Source organism: Bos mutus, chromosome 2 (genome assembly GCF_027580195.1).
Source record: "Bos mutus isolate GX-2022 chromosome 2, NWIPB_WYAK_1.1, whole genome shotgun sequence".
Lineage (NCBI taxonomy): Eukaryota > Metazoa > Chordata > Mammalia > Artiodactyla > Bovidae > Bos > Bos mutus.
The window spans coordinates 125,484,997-125,511,593 of NC_091618.1; positions in this window are offsets into that span (position 1 = coordinate 125,484,997).

Below are 26,597 nucleotides of genomic sequence, written 5' to 3' on the forward strand. Positions count from 1 at the left end.
GTCAGAATGGCCATCACCAAAAAAATCTACAAATGCTGGAGTGTGAAGAAAAGGAAACCCTCGTGTACTATTGGTGGGAATGTAAATTGATAGCAGCTTCTATGGAGAACATTATGGGAGTTCCTCAAAAAACTATGGGAGTGTAAATTGATAGCAGCTTCTATGGAGAACATTATGGGAGTTCCTCAAAAAACTAAAATTAGAACTACCAAGCATTCTCACTCCTGGGCATATACCCAGAGAAAACCATAATTCAAAAAGATACAGGTACCCCAATGTTCATAGCAGCACTATTTACAACAGCCAGGACATGGAAGTAACCTAAATGTCCATCAGCAGAGGAATGGATAGAGATGATGCAATACATATATACAATGGAATATTACTCAGCCATAACAAGGAATGAAATTTGGTCATTTGTAGAGACATGGAATCGAGAAAAATGATATAGATGATCTTATTTGCAAAGCAGAAATACAAAAACATAGAGATCAAATATATGGATAGAGAACACATATATGCATATAAAGAGGGGAAGAGGAATTAAGAGATTGTTATTGATACATATACACTATTGATACTATGTATAAAATAGATAATGAGAACATACTATATAGCACAGGGAATTCTACTTAATGCACTATGGTGACCTGACTGGGGAGGAAATTCAGAAGAGAGGGGATATGTGTATATGTATAGCTGACTCATTTTGCTATACAGTAAAAACTAACACAGCATTATAAAGCCACGATACTCCAGTAAAAATTAACTTACAGATAGAACTTACCCACATTAAGGTTCTCCACAATTTTTAAGAATTTTTTTAAGCTTCTGAGAGCAAGTTTTGAGAACCCCTTCCGTAAAATATGTTATAGAGTGTGTTACACCAGGCCCATAGTATATTCATCTTTTCAAATGGGCAGAGAGCTCTGCTTATGCTACATGTAATTTAATGAGTTCTTTTTGTCTGGTCTACTAATTTAAAGTTTAAATTTAAAATATGTTTAAAAATAATTTATTCCAAATTTAAATATTTTAGAATAAATATTTTCCATGGAATATTTTTAAATGTTCATAAATTATCGTTAAACATAGGTAAGTGAAATGTGAGTCAAATTTGTTATTTAATTTGATAGTTTATCACTGTAGGTAAAGAAATTTACTTTTCATTGTCATGACAGTTCATTATTATACTGGTGAATAACTATAAAATTTACCTGTATCAGGAGTCTATTTTGAAGTATAGAGAAAATATGCAAATATTTTGGCTATGGTCAAATTGGATTATTTTAAGTGACTTCAGTAATAGCATTCTCTTCTTTGGCATTAGAAAAAATAGATCTAAAATGTTCCTGACTGTAAATTTTGAGAATCACTCAAAAGCACATGCACATTAGAAATTTTTTTTTTAATGAATGTAATTCTGCTCCCTTATAATGCAAAATATTTAAAATAATCAGAATTTAGAAACAACCTATAGCATGAAAATGCTAATATTTAAACTAAGGTAATTTGAAAGCATTATATAATATGGAAAGTAGATAGGCATATCTGCAAAATTAAGACTTACATTAAAGAAAGTAGCAAAAACCACTAGGCCATTCAGGTATGACCTAAATCAAATCCTGTATGATTATAGTGGAAGTGAAAAATAAGATTCAAGGCCTTAGATTTGATAGACATAGCCTGAAGAACTATGGACAGAGATTCATAACATTGTACAGGAGCCAGTGATCAAAACCATCCCCAAGGGAGAAAAAAAATACAAAGAGCAAAATGGCTGTCTGAAGAAGCCTTACAAATAGCTGAGAAAGGAAGAGAAGTGAAACTCAAAGGAAAAAGGAAAGAAAGGCCCATCTGTATGCAGAGTTCTAAAGAACAGCAATGAGTGATAAGAAAGCCTTCTTAGTGAACAATGCAAAGAAATAGAGGACAACAATAGAATGGGAAAGACTAAAGATCTCTTAAAGAAAATTAAAGATACGAAGGGGATATTATATGCAAAGATGGGCACAATAAAGGACAGAAATGGTATGACTCTAACAGAAGCAGAAGATATTAAGAAGAGGTGGCAAGAATACACAGAAGAACTATACAAAACAGATCTTCATGACCCATATAACCATGATGGTGTGACCACTCACCTAGAGCCAGACATCCTGGAATGTGAATCAAGTGGGCCTTAGGAAGCATTACTATGAACAAAGCTAGTGGAGGTGATGGAATTCCAGCTAAGCTATTTCAAGTCCTAAAAGATGATGCTGTGAAAGTGCTGCACTCAATATGCCAGCAAATTTGGAAAACCCTGCAGTGGCCACAGGACTGGAAAAGGTCAATTTTCATTCCAATTCCAAAGAAGGACATTGCCAAAGAATGTTCAAATTATTGCACAACTGCACTCATTTCAAACACTAGCAAGGTAATGCTCAAAATCCTTCAAGCTAGGCTTCATCAATATGTGAACTGAGAAATTCCAGATGAACAAGCTGGTTTTAAAAAAGGCATAGGAACCAGAGATCAAAGTGCCAGCATCTGGCACTTTGGATCAGCATCTTGGATCACAGAAAAGGCAAGACAAAAAAAGCAATGCAGAAAACATCTATCTACTTCTGCTTCATTGATGATACTAAAGCCTTTGACTGTGTGGATCACAACAAACTATGGACAATTCTTAAAGAGATGGGAAATTCAGACCACCTTACCTGCCTCCTGAAAATCCTGCATGCAGATGAAGCAATAGAACCAGAAATGGAATGATGGACTGGTTCAAAACTGGGAAAGGAATATGTCAATCCTGCTTATTTAACTTATATGCAGAGTATATCATGCAAAATGCAGGGCTGGATGAAGTACATCCTGGAATCAAGATTGCCAGGAGAAATATCAACAACCTTAAATATGTAGATGACACCACCCTAATGACAGAAAGAGGAACTAAAGAGCCTCTTGATGAAGGTGAAAGAAGAGAGTGAAAAAGTTGGCTTAAAACTCAACACTTAAAAACTAAGATCATGGCATCTGGTCCCATTATTTCATGGCAGATAGATGGGGAAAAAAAATGGAAACAGTGATAGATTTTATTTTCTTGGGCTCCAAAATCATTGTGGATCATGACTGCAGCCATAAAATTAAAAGACACTTCTTGGAAGAAAAGCTAAGACAAACCTAGTCAGCATATTAAAAAGCAGAAATATCACTTTGCCAACAAAGGTCCATCTAGTCAAAGATATGGTCTTTCCAATAGTCATGTACAGATGTAAGAGTTGAACCATGAAGAAGGCTGAGTGCCACAGAACTGATGCTTTCAAACTGTGGTGCTGGAAAAGACTCGTGAAGGAGCCTCATCCAACTCATTAAAGGATTGAATAGACTAAAAATCTGAATAAGAAAAAATTATTTCTCACTGCTTCATTGTCTTCAAGTAATCAGTCTTCTTCACTCAAGCTCAGTCTAAAACTTATACCACTGGCTCTCCTGCATCTTGAGTTTCCTGACTACAGATCTTAGATCTTACACCATAAGTGTATACACACACACACACACACAGGTTTTATATAGAGAGTGCATATATAGAGAAGCCAAAAACTGGGGCAGGGTAGAGAAAATGAAGAATTGTTATTTAGTGGGTCTAAAATTTCAAGGACGCTGGGTGAATAAATTCTAGAATTGTAGAATATATACCTATTTCAGTTCAGTTCAGTTGCTCAGTTGTGTCCAATTCTTTGCAACGCCATGAATTGCAGCATAGCAGGCCTCGCTGTCCATTACCAATTCCTGGAGTTTACCCAAACTCATGTCCATTGATTCAGTGATGCCATCCAACAATCTCATCCTGTCATCCCCTTCGCCTCCTGCCTTCAACCTTTCCCAGCATCGGGGTCTTTTCAAATGAGTCAGATCTTCACATCAGGTGGCCAAAGTGTTGGAATTTCAGCCTCAACATCAGTCCTTTCAATGAACACCCAAGACTGATTTCCTTTAGGATGGACTGGTTGGATCTCCTTGCAGTCCAAGGGACTCTCAAGAGTCTTCTCCAACATCACAGTTCAAAAGCATCAATTCTTCAGTGCTCAGCTTTCTTCACAGTCCAACTCTCACATCCATACAAAACTACTGGAAAAACCATAGCCTTGACTAGACAGACCTTTGTTGACAAAGTCATGTCTCTGCTTTTTAATATGCTGTCTAGGTTGGTCATAACTTTCCTTCCAAGGAGTAAATGTCTTTTAATTTCTTTGCTGCAGTCACCATCTGCAGTGATTTCAGAGCCCAGAAAAATAAAGTCAGCCACTGTTTCCACTGTTTCCCCATCTATTGGCCATGAAGTGATTGGACCAGATGCCAAGATCTTAGTTTTCTGAATGTTGAGCTTTAAGCCAACTTTTTCACTCTCCTCTTTCACTTTCATCAAGAGGCTCTTTATTTCTTCTTCACTTTCTGCCATAAGGGTGGTATCATCTGCATGTCTGAGGTTATTGACATTTGTCCTAGCAATCTTGATTCCAGCTTGTGGTTCTTCCAGCCCAGCATTTCTCATTATGTACTCTGTATTAAGTTAAATAAGCAGGGTGACAATATACAGCCTTGACGAACTCCTTTTCCTATCTGGAACCAGTCTGTTGTTCCATGTCCAGTTCTAACTGTTGCTTCCTGACCTGCATACAGATTTCTCAGGAGGCAGGTCAGGTGGTCTGGTATTCCCATCTCTTTCAGAATTTTCCACAGTTTATCGTGATCCACACAGTCAAAGGTTTTGTCATAGTCAATAAAGCAGAAATAGATGTTTTTCTGGAACTCTTGCTTTTTCAATGATCCAGCAGATGTTGGCAATTTGATCTCTGGTTCCTCTGCCTTTTCTAAAACAAGCTTGAACATCTGGAAGTTCACAGTTCATGTATTGCTGAAGCCTGGCTTAGAGCATTTTGAGCATTACTTTACTAGGGTGTGAGATGAGTGCAATTGTGCGGTAGTTTGAGCATTCTTTGGCATTGCTCTTCTTTGGGATTGGAATGAAAACTGACCTTTTCCAGTCCTATGGCCACTGCTGAGTTTTCCAAATTTGTTGGCATACTGAGTGCAGCATTTTCACAGCATCATCTCTCAGGATTTGAAAGAGCTCAACTGGAATTCCATCACCTCCACTAGCTTTGTTCTTAGTGATGCTTCCTAAGGCCCACTTGACTTCACATTCCAGGATGTCTGGCTATAGGTGAGTGATCACACCATCATGATTATCTTGGTATGAAGATCTTTTTTGTACAGTTCTTCTGTGTATTCTTGCCACCTCTTCTTAATTTCTTCTGCTTCTGTTAGGTCCTTACCATTTCTGTCCTTTATCAAGCCCATCTTTGCATGAAATGTTCCCTTGGTATCTCTAATTTTCTTGAGGAGATATCTAGTCTTTCCCATTCTGTTGTTTTCCCCTATTTCTTTGCACTGATCTCTGAGGAAGGCTTTCTTATCTCTCCTTGCCTTTCTTTGGAACTCTGCATTTGATGTTTATATCTGTCCTTTTCTCCTTTGCTTTTTGCTTCTCTTCTCTTCACAGCTATTTGTAAGGCCTCCTCAGACAGCCATTTTGCTTTTTGCATTTCTTTTCCATGGGGATGGTCTTGATCCACCTGATGGGTTTTTATAATAATTGGTTATTACAATAAATCAAAATAATATCTCAAGTTTGTAAAGATCTTACTAGACCCACTCTCACAATTTACATTTTAAAATGACAGGATTAGAACTTACAGTAGAAAGATCTTACCAAACCCACTCCCTTAGTATATCTAACATTAACATTGTAAGATAACAGTATTAGCCAGAAGGTTTTCAAGGAGGAGAAACTATCCTCAAGCAGGATACATTTTTGTTATATAATCCTTAGTACAGAGTTTAAACTGAGTTCTTTGTTGTGTAATCATCAGTTCCAGGCTTAAAGAAAAAAACATTTTATGTGACTAAGACTAAGGAAGGTATAGGAAAAAAGACATTTGTCCTTTCTTCCTCCTTGAGAATCCCAGACCCCATCTCCTATTTGAGAGACCCAGACCCCTCTGTCCTCCTTGGACACCCCAGACTTTTTATCAACCTGCCTAAAAACTGACTCTCACACTGAAAGATGAACTCCCCAGGTCGGTACATGCTTAATATGCTACTGGAGAGAAGGGGACGACAGAGGATGACATGGTTGGATGACATCACCAACTCGACGGACATGAGTTTGAGCAAGCTCCAGGAGTTGGTGATGGACGGGGAAGCCTGGCATGCTGCAGTCCATGGGGGTCACAAAGATTTGGACAAGACTGGGTGACTGAACTGAACTGAGAGAGTATGATTATTCAAATAGAAAATTCCATGCAATCCACACAAAAATACTAAAATTTATGAATGAATTAGGCAAAGTTCAAGGATAAAAGATAATACTAAAATCAGTTGTATTTTTACTAACCAGTGAGAACAATTAAAAACTAAAACATTTAAATTTCCATTCACTGTACACAAAATAAAATACCCAAGGTGCACTATTTCCCAACAATATAAATTGCAAATCATTAGTGATAGAAAATTAAGACTACTAAATAGAGAAATATTCATTATTCACGGACTGAAACATTTAATATTTTTAAGATAGTAAAGCCCCTCCCATTTCAACTATGCATTAAAGACAACCCCAAATATACAAGTCGACAAGCTGATTCAAAAATTATTTTAAACAAAAACAAAAATCTTAAAGACTTATTCCACCTAATTTCGAGAGTAAGGCGACAAAATAAAAACTGGTATTAGTGAAAGATAGATATATGCATCAATGTAGCAAAATAGAACATCTAGAAACAGGCCCACATATATAGGCTCAATTTATTTCTGACAAAGATACCAAAGCAATTAAATTTGATCTCTATGTATAAAGATTGAGTATTCTCCCTTTTATCACATCATGCATAAAAAATGAACTCAAAATGAAAAGCCTAGCTAAACATTCAACCAAAAACTATAAAATGTCATAAAGAAAGCAGTTTATTTGTTATCTAACAAAGTTTTTTTTTTATAAACTAAACAAAACATGGAGCATAAAAGAAAAAATCATAAACTGAGACTTCATTAAAAAAAAAAGTGTTCTTCAAAAGGCATCATTTATACATGGATGAGAAAAAATGTTGAGCTGCCAGGTGTCAGTGTGGTAGATTAGGACAACACACCATACCTCAAGTAACAATCAAGCCTTTGTTCACTTACTGTGCGTATTTGTTTGTTAGGGCTACCATAACAAGGTACCAGTATACCACAGGGTTGTTTAAACATACAGGTCTAGATGCTAGAGATTGAGATGTTGACAGGGTTACTTCTTCCGAGGCCTCTCTCCAGAGCTTGTAGATAGCCACCTTCACATGACCTTCCCTCTGTGTGTCTTCATCCTAAAATTCTCTTCAGGGGCCCAAACTCTTCAGAGACACAATTGAGCCCATAATACTGTGACAGCGCAGGCAAGAGGCAAAGAAAACAGTACAAGCTAACCAGTGTTCCATGTTTCCCCATGGAGTGCTACCAGGAGAGGGTCAGTTAGATTACCCAGCACGGTGGGGGAAACCACCTCATTGCTGAGGATCCTGAAAAAGAAAAAAAAGAAGAAGCAAAAAAACTCTCTTGCCTTGTATAGGCTTAGGTAGCCAGGAGCTGGGGGAAGGAGATGTGTTAAGAGTGAAAAAGTGCTGAGTCAGAGTGGAGACAATTTCTTAGTAAGAAGGTTTCAGCTGAGACTGGTCTCTGAATGGAGGTGCCTCCCATAGGAATGCTGATAAGCATATGATCAAGGCCGGCCCAGCAGGTGGGGGTTGTGTCCTTAACTGACACTCTCTCCATAGTTACAGTGTCAAAAATGCGTGTTCAGGAATAAAATGCATAATTACGTAAATAGCTGAAAGTCTACATTTTAAATGTAGTATTAAGGACACATACCCTAGAAGCAACTAAAATAAGTTTAATTGTCAGAGTCTAATAAAGGAACTGTGGAAATAACAAAGACTATCCAAATGAGAATGAGCTATTCTCATTTGAACTATCCAAATGCTATTTACTCAGAGCAAGGAAGTCAGCCATCAACTCTGACTGGCAGAGACTCAGAGGGAGACAGATTAATAGGGACGCTTTATATAGCAAAAAAAGAGAAGGCTTCAAGTATCCTTTGATTGGAGGCTGTTGCCATGGAGAAGGTGTAAGCAAACTAGAAGTGGGCACTCTGTATAATTGGTTAGATCCTAAATCAGAAGCAGGGGCAAAAATTAGAGAAGCTCCCAGTTACCCATCAAGTCCTGGCTGTTTTGGGTCAAAGGTTACTGAGGCTGTTATTTAGCTTCCTGGATTGGCCGCTGCAGGTTGAGGGGCAGAATTCTACTGTTAAATATGCTTTTGAGACAGGCTGGGACATGGGACCCTTTACTAGAGTCCTTGCACCTGGACAAACATCTCCTCCTTGAGCAACAGAATACAAAGAAACTCTAAGGCACGTCTCCCACTTTGTAGACAGACGCTTTACCTTCTGAGCCACCAGGGAAGCCCAAAAATAACTGCAAGTATGCACAATTGGGGCAAATAATGAACAATAAGATATAAAAAGTCTAAAAACCCACTGACACTTATGAGCTTCCAGGAGCAAAAGCAGGGTACTGCACACGATCCCTGCACACAGCCACCAAGAGGACGGGCAGATCACCCATCAGGCTGACCCGCGAATCTGCCCCTACCCCCATTAAAGGAACCAGCTTGCCCTACCCTCAGGGAGAAAGCAAGGGCACCTGTTACTTGCTTTTGCTCCCCCTTGCTGCAGCCCCAGTCCCAATAAATCATTAGAGTCCAAAGGCTCATATATTCATTCTCTCAGTGAGAAAGCAGTGAAACGTTAGTGCATTATCCTGTCAATTCCTGAATAAAGCCCAAGTAACATATATTCTTTTGCATTTTTTTCTGGAATTTATATGTGGAATTGAAAGTAAAATTAACATTAAATATATAGTTAGAATTAAAGTTACATGTAAAGTAGGAAAAGTATTCACAGAGCACAAAATTAAGTGAATTAAGCATGGAGGTACTATAAGATACTGAGGAGGAAAAAAAATCAAAGCCTAGATGGACAAAATCAAAAAATCAAAAAAAAAAAAAAAAAAAAAAAATCAAAGCCTAGAGGACAGTGAATGCAAGTCACAAATAAGGCATAACACAAGATTAGAAGATTAGAGATCCTAAAGGCAAAGTATATATTTCTTTTAATTTACCACATTTTTCCCAGAAAAAAAAAAAAAAAACACTTGGATTAGCATGTTAGAGAAGGCATATATCCCATGGCATTGATAGAATTAATGATTGGAGAAAAAACAGTATTTTAAACTCTCAACGAGGGTTAATTAAATTTGCTCTCTTTATTTGAAAGAATGAAGGATACCAAAACCTCAGAGAAGAGAATAATATTTGAAACACAAAAAGAGATTTCTTATATTTGGTAGTTTGATATGATGATTAATAGTATAATCTCTAAATCTGCCTAATGTCAAATATGCCTCTGCCACTTATAAGCTGGCTGTTTCCTCTCTATCACATGGAATTCCTGTCATGGTTATGTACCATATATTTAAACCACTTAAACATAACACCTAGCACATTGGTTAATATCTCATCAAAGTTAGCTTAAATATATGTTTCACATAAGGAATAAGTACTGAGTGCTGAATACAGTTCCGTCACTATTTTAAACACTGGGGATACAATAGTAAACCAAACAGACACAATCTCTGGTTTGATAGTTGCATTCTGGAGCCCTGTGAATACTATACAGAAGAATTAGGGTAAAGTAAGAATTCACGATACTGCAGAGAGGAGTGTTCTATATACAGAGCGGTCCAGGAAGAACTTCTTCAAATAAGTAACCTTTAAACATAGACCTGAAAATAGGAAAAAAGTCAGAGGGAAATGTAGAAGGGTGTGTTTGATAGAAGGAACTTTGTGGAGTACCACACATGTCAATGCATTTTTAGTATGTTTCTGTCAAAAACAACAAGGCCATATTGGCAAAATGGAAACCATGAAATATTTTGAGCAAAGCAATGACCTGATTTTATTTCCAAAGTATTACACCGGATTCTCTTAGCAGTATAGGGCAAGATAGAAGAAAAGTCATTATCTTTATCAATGTCTCCCCCTCCCTTCTCCGCATATATGTATTTGTATTCAGTATCTCAATCATATCTGACTCCTTGAGATCCTGTGGACTATAGCCTCTTAGGCTCCTCTGTCCATGAGATTTCACCAAAAAGAATACTGGAGCGGGTTGCCATCTCCTCCTCTAGGGAATCTTCCCAACCCAGGGATTGAACCCACATCTCCTGCATTACCAGCAGATTCTTTACTGCTGAAACACTGGGGAAGCCCTTTCCCCTGTATATATCATTCATTTATTTATTTCTCTGTCTATGTAGAGTATGTTATATCCATAATATATAATATGCATATGTTGAATGTATGAAAGAAGATGAGCTATTATATTTGCCTTGTTCATGTATATATCATTCATTTATTTATTTCTCTGTCTATGTAGAGTATGTTATATCCATAATATATAATATGCATATGTTGAATGTATGAAAGAAGATGAGCTATTATATTTGCCTTGTTCATCTCAGGTGCTATAATGAGAACAGTTCTGGAGAGAATTCTTAACACAAAAGTAAATGGAGGGTATTATTTTGCTTTGGTTTTTGTTTTCTGTTTGTCTTGCTATAATTTTAATAACAGATGAGAGCCCAGTAAAGTGAAATTCAATGCAAGCAAGGTTGTAAGGATCTAAGATAGGTATGCTTGAGTTTGAATCTTGGTTCTGTGACCTTGGGCAAATTATTTAACCTCTCTGTGATTAAATTTCTTCATCTTTAAGTTGGAATAATACAAAGACCTACACCAAAGTTGACTTTTTTTAGTGAGAATTAATATATACAAATGCTTAGGAAAAAGCCTATAATATACCAAGCATTTAATAAACGAGTTCTTATTCTTAATATTCTTCTTATTGTTATTATTATTGAAGGAAAAGAGAAAAAAAAAAGATTTGTGACTAAACATCAGTGTGGCTCCAAAAGAAAATTTTAAGTAGTAGAATATTATTTATTCTAATGTAAGTAGTAGAATTCTGTCAGCACAGGTGACTTTGCTCAGCAGCACAGCAGGGAGCCCAGGCTCTGACCCAGAGCTCAGCAGTCTCTGGGCAGGGGGCGCTGAAGGACAGCAGCAGTCTGGGATCTTCTATAGACTGAGGTTTATAATATGGATGCCTAGCAGGTGTTGAGTGCAGTTTTGCAGAGTATGCAAAGCAGACAGTCTCTAAATGGCCTAATCTAAAATATCTGACATTGGTGACTGTGGGCTTTTGAGCTAATGGGCCCCCAGCTTGTTATGAAGAAATAACCAACATAGAGCCAATAGACAGAGGCCATTTTTGCCTTGTTTATACATAAAACAGGACTCCCGTGATTCCCAGGTGATGTGGACATAACTATTTCAGAGCCAGGTTTGTAGTCAGAGACCCTGAAATAGCAGGGTCCCAAAAGCAGGTGTCAGAAGGGCAATCTGACAGAGAGGTTAGAGAGGTCTCCTTTTCTCAGGATAAAAGGAAGACTGAGAGGGGCAAGAACTGGAACTTTTCAAATACGTAAACACCAATTCATTCACAAACACCTTGCACCTTCTCTCATTTCTACATCCATTACTCTAACGTAATATTCAAACTATCCATACATACCCATATCCAAGAGCATAAAGACCCATGGATTCAAAAGCACACATAAACTCATATTTACATATACGTATTTAAATGTAACTAGAATGGACTTATCAATATTATTAGAATAACATCAATCCTAAAATATTCTTTCCATATTCATATATTCTAATGCTTTAAGTACATACACAGTAGAATAAAGAATCCAAAATATAACAATTGAATCACTTCATTTGGTTTTGCAATATAAAATATTCACATAGGAAATCTTGTAGGACTGTCAACCATGTAGCCTATCTGTTCCCTTTTGTTGAAAACATATCAATTTTTGTATGAAGATTAGCTCCAAATCTCGAAGGAGTTACTTTTAGTTTTCAAAGTGAATACCATGGAGAATGGGACATTCTCATATAAGTTTCCTTAGATCTTGTCACTAATTTCAGCCAGGTGTATGATTATTTTAGGTGTTGCATCTTTTAATCTGAATATCAGACTTCTCACTGCAACTTTTGAACAAGCTTGTTAGTAAGTCATCGAGTTGGAAGTGCCTAGCTGAGAATGGCCATTAAAAAAGAGCACCTGAGATGTACACTCAGCAACAATAGGATTTGCAAAGGGCAGCCGAAAATAAAAAGTCTAATTCACGCTTAAGATTAGATTTCAAAATAAAAGGGATAATTTTATACATAAAATTTGCAATAGCGAATGATTGATTCATTTCTCAAAATAATAACCTCCTGGTAGTTACCTTCTGAATAAAAAATATTTTTGTGGTTCTGGATATGTACAAACAGAAAGTTTTAGTGCTTTAAAATATATGTAGATTCCAAAATTAATCTGAAGATACAGTATATTTAAATATACTTCAATATTAATGTTGAAATATGCTATAGTTTATCAACAAGTTTATTTTTGGTTTCAGTATGAATTCATAATTAGACCAACCGTGGTCTGAACATAGTTTATGTTTGCAACAAAGTGAGTATTTTGTGTAATTGAATCATAAATTTTACCTATTATACCTGGACTTTACATCTATATCCTTCAAAAGAGCTCTAACATCCTTAATTGCATCCTGTATTATTTTTGTAAAATAGCTCTGTTTATAGATTTATTGCACAATTATTTCAGAACAATATGAGAACACAGAGATATCACATTCATTTTATAAGCATTATTTCCTCCATTGTGTAATGCTTCTGTGAGGAACTGCAGTTCTAAAATTTGTATTTGATTTGAATATTGGACACTACATTAATTTAGTTGAAAATTGCAAACATTTAGAATAGTCCACAACGAAGAAACATTATTTCAAACTTTTTGGTAGATGTAAAGATGTACAGCCAGGTCTCCCATCAGGAAGGCTTCCTGCCTAACAGTAGAGAAGAAGGTCTGCAAACAGCTTCCAGCTCATAATTCCTCAGAGCCTGCCTCAGCTGCAAAGAGCTGAATTTACACAACCCTCATGCCGTTCCCAGGGCACCTGTATCCAGACTAAAGAAGATAAGGAGACAAGGACCTGATCCTTTGGGCCCAGCTGGGTATCATCTGATGGGCAACACTCCTGAGAGCTCCTTTCCAGGTTGACCAAGGCTTTTTTTGAGTCAGCATTACTCGAAAAAGTCCAAGAGTTTTTTGACATAAAGACCAGACCAGCAGCAGCAGTGTAACTAGGATCTTTTAAAAATGCAGATTCAGCTGATCTCTGAAATGCAGATTCAGCTGATTAGATATTCTAGGAGTGGGTATTAGCAATTTCTGAGTAATTCTGACGGATGCTGAAGTTTGCTCTCCTAAATTCTTTCTCTTCCCTCCCACTACAGATATTGTGTGTGTGTGTGTGTGTGTGTGTGTGTGTGTGTGTGAAAGTTGCTCAGTTGTGTCCAAGCTCTTTGCAACACCATGGACTGTAGCCCATCAGTCTCCTTTATCCATGGAATTCTCCAGGCAAGAATACTAGAGTGGGTTACAATTCCCTTCTCCAGGGGATTTTGCCGACCCAGGGATCGAACTCAGGTTTCCCTCATTGTGGGCAGATTCTTTACTGTCTGAGCCACCAGGGAAATAGATATTAATCTCTAATAAATATCTTGCAGACCAATTCTTTCTCAGTACCTGTTTATCGGAAACCCAACCTGGGACAGTTTTGTTATATCAATATCTAAATAAACCATATGACATTTTAAGAGCTCACAGAACTTTATCTGTGGCCAGGTCATTAGTAACCTCAAAACACTACACTTTCTGTTAGGAAGCTAGACCTTTATAGTTTCTTCGGTCAGGCCTACCCCTCTATCTGCAAACTATATTCAGCCAATTCCTTTACCAGCTGAGAATTATTCTCTCCTACTAGCAGTCACTGGTGGAAGATTAGAAAGCTAGAATGAGGAGCTCACTAGTCTGGTTGACCTCTCTCTGGTTAGGAGAGTTAAATCTAGAATCCAGCATCTTTGAACACACCTAGCAGTCATGCGTCACTCCTTCTGGAGCATGAACAGTAGCCAGAAACATGAACTGAGGAGTCAGAGTTTCAGAAGCACCAACTTGCATACACCTATCTCCTGCTCTCTGAACACCATCAATCGCAGCCCTTCATCACAGGTCTGAGCAACAGAGTCAGGATGACTCAGGCTTACTAGACTCATGATATCACTTCTTCCCTTTGGTTTCCCTGTTCAAACAATGGTAGGAACTTTATGCAGTTTAGATTCTCTATGTGCCCTAAGCATCCTTTTATCCTCTGTTGGGCTCCACCTGTGAAAACAACTGACAGTGTTTAATCTCTATATTAAAACTGGACCCTGACTGATACAGGATGTTTTCTCAGAACTATGGGGGAGTGGAATATAAATTCTTATATATCAATAAACCTTAGTATATAAACATGAACACTGTGAAGACAGGACATGAAAGGATGTGACAGCATGAGACTACAAGCCAAGAATTGAAATTCCTATACTGGAAAATCAATTTAAAAAACACATGTTTAAGAAAATCACAGTTTTAAGTAGAGATCTTTTTCTTCACAGTACATATGTATACAAAACATGACCTAGGAAGTATGAGAAAACCTAACTTCAAAAACATCTAATTAGTCTACTAAATTGTGACTTGGGGCTTCCCTGATGGCTCAGTGGTAAAAAAAAAAAAAAAAAAAAAAAAAAAATCCACCTGCAGTGCATGAGATGTGGATTTGATCCTTGGGTCAGGAAGATCCCCTGAAGAAGGAAATGACAACCCACTTGAGTATTCTTACCTAGGAAATCCCATGGACAGAGGACCCCAGAGGGCTACAGTGCATGGAGTCGGACAAGACTGAGCGACTAAAGCAAACAAAACAAAATTTTAACTTAGAAGATACATTGAGGAAACTTTCCATTCATTCAAGATGTGTGGATTCCTCTTTAAGATACGAAGTATATAGTATTTTTTTTTTTCAAATCTTCCACTTGGCGGTAATATTTAACCCAATATTATGGACAATCCCAAATCACCCTATGGACAATCATTCATATATGTTTATAAAAAATTACTGCAGGATGCAGCCTTGGAGATGCTCCCCACCTCACCCCTCCCTACCCCTGCCTGCTGGGATTCAAACCCTTCTGTAATACTCTACCCTTGATTATGGCCTGGACTTATTTGCTCATTTCTAGTGAATATGATACAGCAGACATGAGATTCAGTCTCATCAAGAATCATGAAAGACAGTCTGGAAGTGAATCCTATCCTAGTTGAGCTATGACACAACTGTAGTCCCAGCTCACACCCTGATTGCAGACTCTTGAGAAGCCATGAAGCAGAAATACCCAGCAAATCTGTGTTTGGATTCCTGACTGACAGAAACCATGGAAAAATAAATGTTTTCTATTTTCAACCACTGTGTTTGGAGTAATATATGAGGGAGAAGAAGATTACTAATTCAGACTTTAGTGTTTGAATGTAAGGACCGCCATTACAAAAACCTAAAATGTGGGAAAAGCTTTGAAAAGAGCGGTGGACTTGAGGAGAGTGTTAGTAAAAACTTGAAGTGCCTTCAACATTCTGAGGAACTTTGGATTTTATACTGTAGCTAAGGATTTTATAAGAAAATGAGGAATGTATTTCTGAAAGCAGGAATAAGATGAATCCTTGTTACTTAGTGACAGAAAGATTAACAACACTAAAGTGGATCATGTAGAAAGTAGCTGCTGCTGCTAAGTTGCTTCAGTCGTGTCCGACTCTGTGCAAACCCATAGATGGCAGCCCACCAGGCTCCCCCATCCCTGGGATTCTCCAGGCAAGAACACTGGAGTGGGTTGCCATTTCCTTCTCCAATGCATGAAAGTGAAAAGTGGAAGTGAAGTCGCTCAGTCGTGTTCAACTCTTAGCGACCCCATGGACTGCAGCCTACCAGGCTTCTCCGTCCATGGGATTTTCCAAACAAGAGTACTGGAGTGGGGTGCCATTGCCTTCTCCGTAGAAAGTAGAACATGTGACTGATGAGATGAGTGATCTCCCTAAAGAGATGTTTAAGAAAAGAAATATATTAACAAACAAGATGTATATGAAAAGTTTTGAAGGTACAGCCTGCTTTCTAGAAATCATGATGCTAATAGTGAACTGTAAGAGGAAAGAGATAAATTGAAAGAAAGAAGGTTCTTTCTTTCTTCAAACCAGAACTTGAAGGTTTAAAAATCTCCAGCCACTCCAGGAAGTACATGATCCTAAAATTAAGAATATAACAAGTGAAATGAGGCCTTTGAACCTCCCGACTACTTGCAGGAAGCAGGCAATGCTGTTTAGCAATTAAAAAAAAAAAAAAAAAAAAAGTGCTGCCTTTCATGTAATAGGAAAATTACTCATAGTGTGAAACCGAGAGCCTAGAGATTAGAAATAAGTGCCAAGGAAAAGTATTTCCAGGCATTAAGGAATAATCAAGACATGTCTAACATTTCCATAGGTTTTAGAATTCTTAGGAACAAGTGACTACTTGTCTCACTTATCCCTTTTTTAAACTGAATGTCTATAGCAGTTATTCTATACCTACCCAACCACTCACCATTAATGTTAGATATTTTTAGGGTAGATAACATGTCTTTTGAATTTCCAGGGTCTACAGATGCAGAAATATAACTGAGGAACTGTAATTAACAGACACCCAGTTGTGGATGTGACTGATGAAAGAAGTAAAGTCGGATTCTGTAAAGAGCAATATTGCATGGGAACATGTTAAGTCCATGAATCAAGGCAAATTGGAAGTGGTCAAACAGGAGATGGCAAGAGTGAACATCAACATTTTAGGAATCAGCGAACAACATGGACTGGAGTGGGTGAATTTAACTCAGATGACCACTCTATTTATGACTGTGGGCAAGAATCTCTTAGAAGAAATGGAGTAGCCATCATAGTCAACAAGAGTCTGAAATGCAGTACTTGGATGCAAACTCAAAAATGACAGAATGACCTCAGTTCATTTCCAAGGCAAGCCATTCAATATTAAAGTAATCCAAATCTATGTCCCAACCAGTAATGCTGAAGAAGCCAAAGTTGAATGGTCATATGAAGAACTACAAACCTTTGAGAAATAACACACAACAAAGATGTCCTTTTCATTATAGGGAACTGGAATGCACAAGTAGGAAGTCAAGAGATACATGGAGTAAAAAGTAAATTTGGCCTTGGAGAAAAAAATGAAGCAGGGCAAAGGCTAATAGACTTTTGCCAAGAGAATTCACTGGTCATAGCAAACTCCTTCTTCCAACAACATAAGAGAAGACTCTACACATGGATATCACCACATGACAATACTCAAATCAGACTGATTATATTATTTGCAGCCAAAGATGAAGAAACTCTATACAGTCAGCAAAAACAAGACTGGGAGCTGACTGTGGCTCAGATCATGAATGCCTAACTGCAAAAGTCAGACTTCAATTGAAGAAAGTAGGAAAAACACTAGACTATTCAGGTATGACCTAAATCAAATCCCTTACAATTATACAGTGGAAGTGACAAACAGATTCAAGGGATTAGATCTGATAGAGTGCCTGAAGAGCTATGGACAGAGGTTCAGGACATTGTACAGGAGGCAGGGATTAAGACCATCCCCGAGAAAAAAAATTGCAAAAAGGAAAAATGGTTGTCTGAGGAGGCCTTACAAATAGCTGTGAAAAGAAGAGAAGAAAAAGGCAAAGGAGAAAAGGAAAGATATACCCATTTGAAGGCAGAGTTCCAAAGAATAACAAGGAGAGATAGAAAGCCTTCCACCAATGCAAAGAAACAGAGGAAAACAACAGAATTGGAAAGACCAGGGATCTCTTCAAGAATATTAGAGATACCAGGGGAATGTCATGCAAAGACAGGCACAATAAAGGACAGAAATGGTATGGACCTAAGAGAAGCAAAAGATATTTAGAAGAGGTGGCAAGAATACACAGAAGAACTATACAAAAATGATCTTCATGAACCAGATAATCATGATGGTGTGATTCTCACCTAGATCCTGGAATGCAAAGTCAAGTGGGCTTTAGGAAGCATCACTACAAACAAAGCTAGTGGAGGTGATGGAATTCTAGTTGACCTATTTCAAAGTATAAAAGATGATGCTGTGAAAGTGCTGCACTCAATATGCCAGCAAATTTGGAAAACTCAGCAGTGGCCACAAGACTGGAAGAGGTCAATTTTCATTCCAATCCCAAAGAAGGGCAATGCCAAAGAATGCTCAAACTACCACACAATTGCACTCATCTCACACACTGTAAAGTAATGCTCAAAATTCTTCAAGGAAGACTTCAGCAGTACATCAACTGTGAACTTCCAGAAGTTCAAGCTGGATTTAAAAAATGCAGAGGAACCAGAGATCAAATTGCCAACATCCACTGGATCATTGAAAAAGCAAGAGAGTTCCAGAAAAATATCTACTTCTGCTTTATTGACTATGCCAAAGTATTTGACTGTGTAGATCACAACAAATGGTGGAAAATTCTTAAACAATTTTCTTAAAAAGATGGGAATATTAGACCAACTGACCTGCCTCCTGAGAAACCTGTATGCATGTCAAGAAGCAACAGTTATAACTAGACATGGAACAACAGACTGGTTCCAAATTGGGAAAGGAAAGCTGTATATTGTCATCCTGCTTATTTAACTTATATGCAGAGTACATCATGAGAAACACTGGGATGTGTGAAGAACAGGCTGGAATCAAAATTACCAGGAGAAACATCAGTTTAACCTCAGATATTCAGATGACACCACCCTTATGACAGAAAGTGAAGAAGAACTAAAGAGCCTCTTGATGAAAATGAAAGAGGAGAGTGAAAAAGTTGAATTAAAACTCAACATTCGAAAAAGAATATCAAGGCATCTGGCCCCAACATTTCATGGCAAATAGATGGGGAAACAGTGGAAACAGTGGCTGACTTTATTTTTTTGTGCTCCAAAATCACTGCAGATGATGACTGAAGCCGTGATTAAAAGATACTTGCTCCTTGGAAGAAAAGTTACGGCTAACCTATACAGCATACTAAAAAGCAGAGACATTACTTTGCCAACAATGGTCCATCTAGTCAAAGCTATGGTTTTTCCAGTAGTCATGTATGTACGTGAGAGTTGGACTGTAAAAAAGCTGAGTGCTGAAGAACTGATGCTTTTGAACTGTGGTGTTGGAAAAGACCCTTGAGAGTCCCTTGGACTGCAAGACCAAAGTTGTCAATCCTAAAGGATATAAGTCCTGAATATTCATCGGAAGGACTGATACTGAAGTTGAAACTCCAATATTTTGGCCAACTTATGCAAAGAACTGACTCATTTGAAAAGACCTTGATGCTAGGAAAGATTGAAGGCAGGAGGGGACGGGGACGACAGAAGATGAGATGGTTGGATGGCATCACCGACTCAATGCACATGATTTTGAGCAAGCTTCAGATTTGGTGATGGACAGGGAAGCTTGGCGTGCTACAGTCCATGGGGTTGCAAAGAGTTGGACATGACTGAGCAACTGAACTGAACTGATCCTTGTGTAGACCTGATTTAGATGATGAGATTCTGAACTTTTAATTGATTAAAAAATGGGATAAAGAGCCCACTAGGAAAGATATAGGATATATATCAGAAAATAGAACTGTTTTGAAATGGAAATGAGTTTTCAAAAACCATCCAAACTTCATTATTTTCTTGAAAAGTACAGGGAGGAAAAAATTTGAATCTCTTATAACCACTTGAAATGAAAATAGTTAATATTTAATTCAAAGTCAGGAAAATCAAATAGTAAACTGATGAATACCCATTGATATTATTAAACATCATTTCTTACAAAATTTTAAAAATAAATCATTTTTATTTCATATCTCAAAATTATATCAGTTTCATATTTCTCAAATTTAAAAGTAGCAATTTGATTTGGATTAGAAAATGGGAAATATAAATAAAGATTATGCTGAGTCATTTTAAAGAAGAATTACTTAGCAGTTATCAGAGTATATGATAAAAAAAAAACTAGTGTTTTATTTAAAATCAAAAAAGAAATGAAAGACATTTGGCAAAATTAAAAAGACATTTTTCTTTGAAAGCAAATACTTGTAAAATGTGTTAATACAAATACATTTTAAGAATAAGGGAATGATTAAAAACATTCTATTCAAACCACTTTTTAAACTGAGTTATAAAGGTTTCATTAAACTAGCTTATGATTGAGAGTCTAGTGAACATAAAAGCACAATCATAATGCATCTTGTTTAAACAAAAAAGTCAAGCCACTATCCCTGATAGATGCAAAAGTCTTCCACAAATTATTAGCAAACATATCAATACATAGAAAGGATCACAGACAATGATAAAGTGAAATTTAGTCCACAGATGCAACAATGGTTCAACATTTGCAAACCAATCAATGTGATATACCATATGAACAAAATGAAGGATAAAACTCATATGAGCATCATATGATACCAAAGGCAAAGACAAAAAAGCAGAAATAAACAAGTGGGACTTCATAAAACTAAAAAGTTTCTGCACAATGAAGGAAATCATCAGCAAAATGAAAAGGCAACTTATTGAATGGGAGAAAATCTTGCAATCATATAGCTGATGAGAGGTTAGTATCTAAAATATACATAGACTCAAACAACTCAATAGAAAAAGAAAAAACAATCCAATTTTAAAAGGGCCAAGGAACTTAATATTTTTCCAAAGAAGTCATGAGTATCAGTTCAGTCACTGAGTCGTGTCCAACTCTTTGTGACCCCATGGCTTGCAGCATGTCAGGCTTCCCTATCCATCACCAACTCCCAGAGTTTACTCAAACTCATGTCCATTGAGTCAGTGATGCCATCCAACCATCTCATCCCCTTCTCTTCCCACCTTCAATCTTTCCTAGCATCGGGGTCTTTTCAAATGAGTCATTTATTTGCATCAGGTGGCCAAAGTATTGGAGTTTCAGCTTCAGCTTCAATCTTTCCAATGAATGTTTAGGACTCATTTCCTTTGGGATGGACTGGTTGGATCATCTTGCAATCAAAAGGACTCTCAAGAGTCTTCTCGAACACCACAGTTCAAAAGCATCAATTCTTCAGTGCTCAGCTTTCTTTACAGTCCACCTCTCACATCCATACATGACTACTGGAAAAACAATACCTTTAACTAGATGGACCTTTGTTGGTAAAGTAATGTCTCTTCCTTTTAATATGCTGTCTAGGTTGGTCATAGCTATTCTTCTGAGGAGCAAACATCTTTTAATTTCATGGCTGCAGTCACCATCTGCAGTGATTTTGGACCCCAAAATAAGGTCAGCCACTGTTTCCCCATCTATTTGCCATGAAGTGATGGGACCAGATGCCTTTGTTTTCCGAATGTTGAGCTTTAATTCAACTTTTTCATTCTCTTCTTTCATTTTCATCAAGAGGCTCTTTAGTTCTTCTTCACTTTCTGCCATAAGGGTGGCGTCATCTGCATATCTGAGGTTATTGATTTTTTTCCTGGCAATCTTGATTCCAGCCTGTTCATCAAGCCCAGCATTTCTCATGATGTACTCTGTATATAAGTTAAATAAGCAGGGTGACAATATACAGCCTTGATGTACTCCTTTCCCAATTTGGAACCTGTCTATTGTTCCATGTCCAGTTCTAACTGTTGCTTCTTGACCTGCATACAGGTTTCTCAAGAAGCAAGTCAATTGGTCTGATATTCCCATCTCTTTCAGAATTTTACACAATTTGTTGTGATCCATACAGTCAAATGCTTTGGCGTAGTCAATAAAGCATAAGCAGATGTTTTTCTGGAACTCTCTTGCTTTTTCAATGATCCAGTGGATGTTGGCAATTTGATCTCTTGTTCCTCTGCCTTTTCTAAATCCAGCTTGAACAACTCCAAGTTCACGGTTCACGTACAGTTGAAGCGTAACTTGAAGAATTTTGAGCTTTACTTTACTAGACTGTGAGACGAGTGCAATTGTGCAGTAGGTGAGCATTCTTTGGCATTGCTCTTCTTTGGGATTGGAATGAAAATTGACCTCTTCCAGTCTTGTGGCCACTGCCGAGTTTTCCAAATTTGCTGGAATATTGAGTCCAGCACTTTCACAGCATCATTTTTTTTTTTTAATAGCTCAACTCTAATTCCATCACCTCCACTAGCTTTGTTTGTAGTGATGCTTCCTAAAGCCCACTTGACTTCACATTCCAGGATGTCTGGCTCTAGGTAAGTGATCACACCATCATGATTATATGGGTTGTGAAGATCTTTTTTGTACAGTTGTTCTGTGTATTCTTGCCACCTCTTCTTAATATCTTCTACTTCTGGTAGGTCCATACCATTTCTGTCTTTTATTGTGCCCATCTTTGTATGACATATTCCCTTGGTATCTCTAATTTTCTTGAAGAGATCTCTAGTCTTTCCCATTCTATTGTTGCCCTCTATTCCTTTGCATTGATCACTGAGAAAGGCTTTCTTATTCTCCTTGCTATTCTTTGGAACTCTGCATTCAAATGGGTATATCTTTCCTTTTCCTTTGCCTTTTGTTTCTCTTCTTTTCAGTTATTTGTAAGGCCTCCTCAGACAACCATTTTGCCTTTTTGCAATTCTTTTTCTTGGGAATGGTCTTGATCCCTGCCTCCTGTACAATGTCACAAACCTCTGTCCATAGTTCTTCAGGTACTCTATATGATCTAATCCCTTGAATCTATTTCTCACTTCCTCTGTATAATCACTAGGGATTTGATTTAGGTCATACCTGAATGGTCTAGTGATTTTCCTTAATTTCTTCAATTTAAATCTGAATTTTGCAATAAGGAGTTCATGATCTGAGCCACAGTCAGCACCCATTCTTGTTTTTGCTGACTGTATAGAGCTTCTCCATCTTTGGCTGATAAGAATATAAACAATCTGATTTTGGTATTGACCATCTGATGATGTCCATGTGTAGAGTCTTCTCTTGTGTTGTTGGAAGAGGCAGTTTGCTATGGCCAGTGCATTTTCTTGGCAAAACTCGATTAGCCTTTGCCCTGCTTCATTCTGTACTCCAAGGTCAAATGTGCCTGTTACTCCAGATATCTCTTTACATCCTACTTTTGCATTCCAGTCCCCTATAATAAAAAGGACATCTTTTTTGGGTGTTAGTTCTAGAAGTTCTTATAGGTTTTATAGGTTCAACTTCAGCTTCTTCACCATTACTGGTTGGGGTGTAGATTTGGATTACTATGATCTTGAATGGTTTGCCTTGGAAATGAACTGAGATCATTCTTTCATTTTTGAGATTGCATCCAAAACTGCATTTTGGACTCTCATTGACTATGATGGCTACTCCATCACTTTTAAGGGATCTTGCCCACTGCAGTAGATATAGTGGTCATCTGAGTTAAATTCACTCATTCCAGTCCATTTTAGTTCACTGATTCCTAAAATGTCGATGCTCAATCTTGCCATCTCCTACTTCACCATTTCCAATTTGCCTTGATTCATGGACCTAACATACAGATGACCTAAAGAACACAGGCAGGTGACCAACAGGTATATGAAAAGGTGTTCAGCTAATGAAAATCAATACAATGAGTTATAACCTCATACCTCTTAGAGTAGCTGTAATCAGAAAGTTAAGAAACAACAAATGGGGCAAGGATGTGGAGAAAAGTACCCTGTGTATTGTTGGTAAAAATGCAAATTGTTACAGTCACTATGGAAAATGGTATGAGATTCCACAAGAATTAAAACTAGAATTACCATATTTACCAGCAATTCTACTTCTGCATATTTATCTGAAATAAAAGAAAAACACTGACTCAAAAAGCCATGTGCACCCCCATGGTCATTGCAGCAACATTTACAATAACCAAGATATGGAAGCCACTTCAGTATACATCTGTAGAATAATGGATAAAGAAGCTGTGGTGAATTTATATATAATGGAATATTATTCAATCATAAAAGAATGAAATTTTGCCCTTTCGAAGGCATTATCTTAAGTGAAATGTCTAACAGAGAAAAAAAAAAAAAAAACATTTGACCTTTCTTATATTATAATAGGGCTTCCCTAGTGGCTCAATGGAGAAGGCAATGGCAACCCACTCCAGTACTCTTGCCTGGAAACTCCCATGGATGGACAAGACTGGTAGGCTGCAGTCCATGGGGTTGCTAAGGGTCGGACACGACTGAGCAACTTCACTTTCACTTTTCACTTTCATGCATTGGAGAAGGAAATGGCAACCCACTCCAGTATTCTTGCCTGGAAAATCCATGGACAGAGGAGCCTGGTGGGCTGCAGTCCATGGGGTCGCTAGGAGTCGGACAGACTGAGCGACTTCACTTTCACTTTTCACTTTCACGCATTAGAGAAGGAAATGGCAACCCGCTCCAGTGTTCTTGCCTGGAGAATCCCAGGGACGGGGGAACCTGGTGGGCTGCCGTCTCTGGGGTCGCACAGAGTCGGACATGACTGAAGCGACTTAGCAGCAGCAGCAGTTACACCCTTGTGTAACATCATCACTTTGCATATGCCCTAAGTTCGCTGATTCGCTTCTAATGACTAGAGTAAGATAGAAGTGATGGAATGTCACTCTGAGATTACGTTATTAAAAGGTTTCTGTCTGGGGCACTCACCTGCCCTCTTTTCAGGTAGCTCTGTGGAGAGAGCTATGTACTAAGACTGCAAGTAGATCTGAGGTTTTTCAGCCTCTGTGAGAATGAATTTGGAAGCGATTCACTCCCAGTTGAGTCTGAAAATGACTTAAGCCTTCATCTACACTTTGACTGCAATCTTATGAGAAATTCTGAGGTAGGAAAATCTAGCTAACTCTTTCCAGATTCTGGGCTTACAGATGTTTCTTGGTTTTGGTTGCTAAGTCTTGGGTAACTCAGTGCACAGCAGTAGATAAGTCACAAGGCAAGCCATAGAATGAAATAAAATACTTTCAAAACAATAATAGCAACAACATAATCTTTTCATCATTAACTATTAGATTGTGTTCTAATTATTGAATTATAAGTGTTCATTATATATCTGTTCACAAGACCTTTATTAGAAATGTTTTCAAAATATTTCCTTTCATTTTATGACTTGCCTTTTTATTTTCTTACAATGATATTTGAAAAGCATCATAATTTTGACTTTGATAAAGTCCCATTTTTTTTAAACTTTATAATTCATGATTTTTTTTTGGTCCAGTCTAAGAAGTATTTGCCTAACCCATAGTCACAAGATTTCTTTCTTTGTTCTCTACTAGAAGCTATACAGTTTTATTTTTTACATTTAGGTCACTGATCAACTCTCATTTTGGTATCATTGCTGTGTGTGCTCAGTCATGTCTGACTCTTTGCAACCCCTTGGACTTGCAGTCCACAGGCACCTCTGTTCATGGAGTTTTCCAGGCAAGAATACTGGAGTGGGTTATCATTTTCTACTCCAGGAGATCTTCCTGACCCAGGGATCAAACCCATGTCTGCTGCATCTCCCGTATTGGCAGGCAAATTGTTTACCACTGCACCCCCTGGAAAGCCCTGAATTAAGTGTTATAAATGTGTAAATTGAGTTCTTAGGTTCAGTTTTTTTCTCCATGTGAATATTCAACTTTCCTGTCATCACTTTTTTTAGGACTATCATTTCTCCCACTGAATTTCTCTGGCACCTTTGTTAAAACTGATTTGATCATATATGTTCAAGAATATTTCTGAACTCTCTATTTTATGCCACCAATATAAACATCTAATACTTAAGTAATAGTACACTATCTTAATTACTGTAGTTTTATGGTAAATCTTGAAATCAGGCAGCTTACATCCTTCAAATGTGCTCTTCTTTTTCTAAAATGTTTTGAGTTTTCTCACTCTTCATACTTTCTTATCAGTTTGAGAATCAGTTTATCAGTTTCTGAGAACTCCCAGTGAGGTTTTGATGGTATCTAATATTTGCCATGTTTTATATAATTTGCTTGCTAAAAATTAGTAGTATACAGAATAAAATAGCTTAGCTTTCAAAACTGCTTACTCTAGGAAAATGCAAATTATTAGTTTGATTGTAATATGGAAAAACATCTTGGCCAACAGGTTTTTAATCAATAATTTTCTTCATTAAAATACATAAAGAAAAACACCAATACAGTATACTAACGCATATATATGGAATTTAGAAAGATGGTAACAATAACCCTGTATACGAGACAGCAAAAGAGACACTGATGTATAGAACAGTCTTTGGACTCTGTGGAGAGGGAGAGGGTGGGATGACTTGGGAGAATGGCATTGAAAGATGTATAATATCATATATGAAACGAGTCGCCAGTCCAGGTTCGACGCACGATACTGGATGCTTGGGGCTGGTGCACTGGGACGACCCAGAGGGATGGTACCGGAAGGGAGGAAGGAGGAGGGTTCAGGA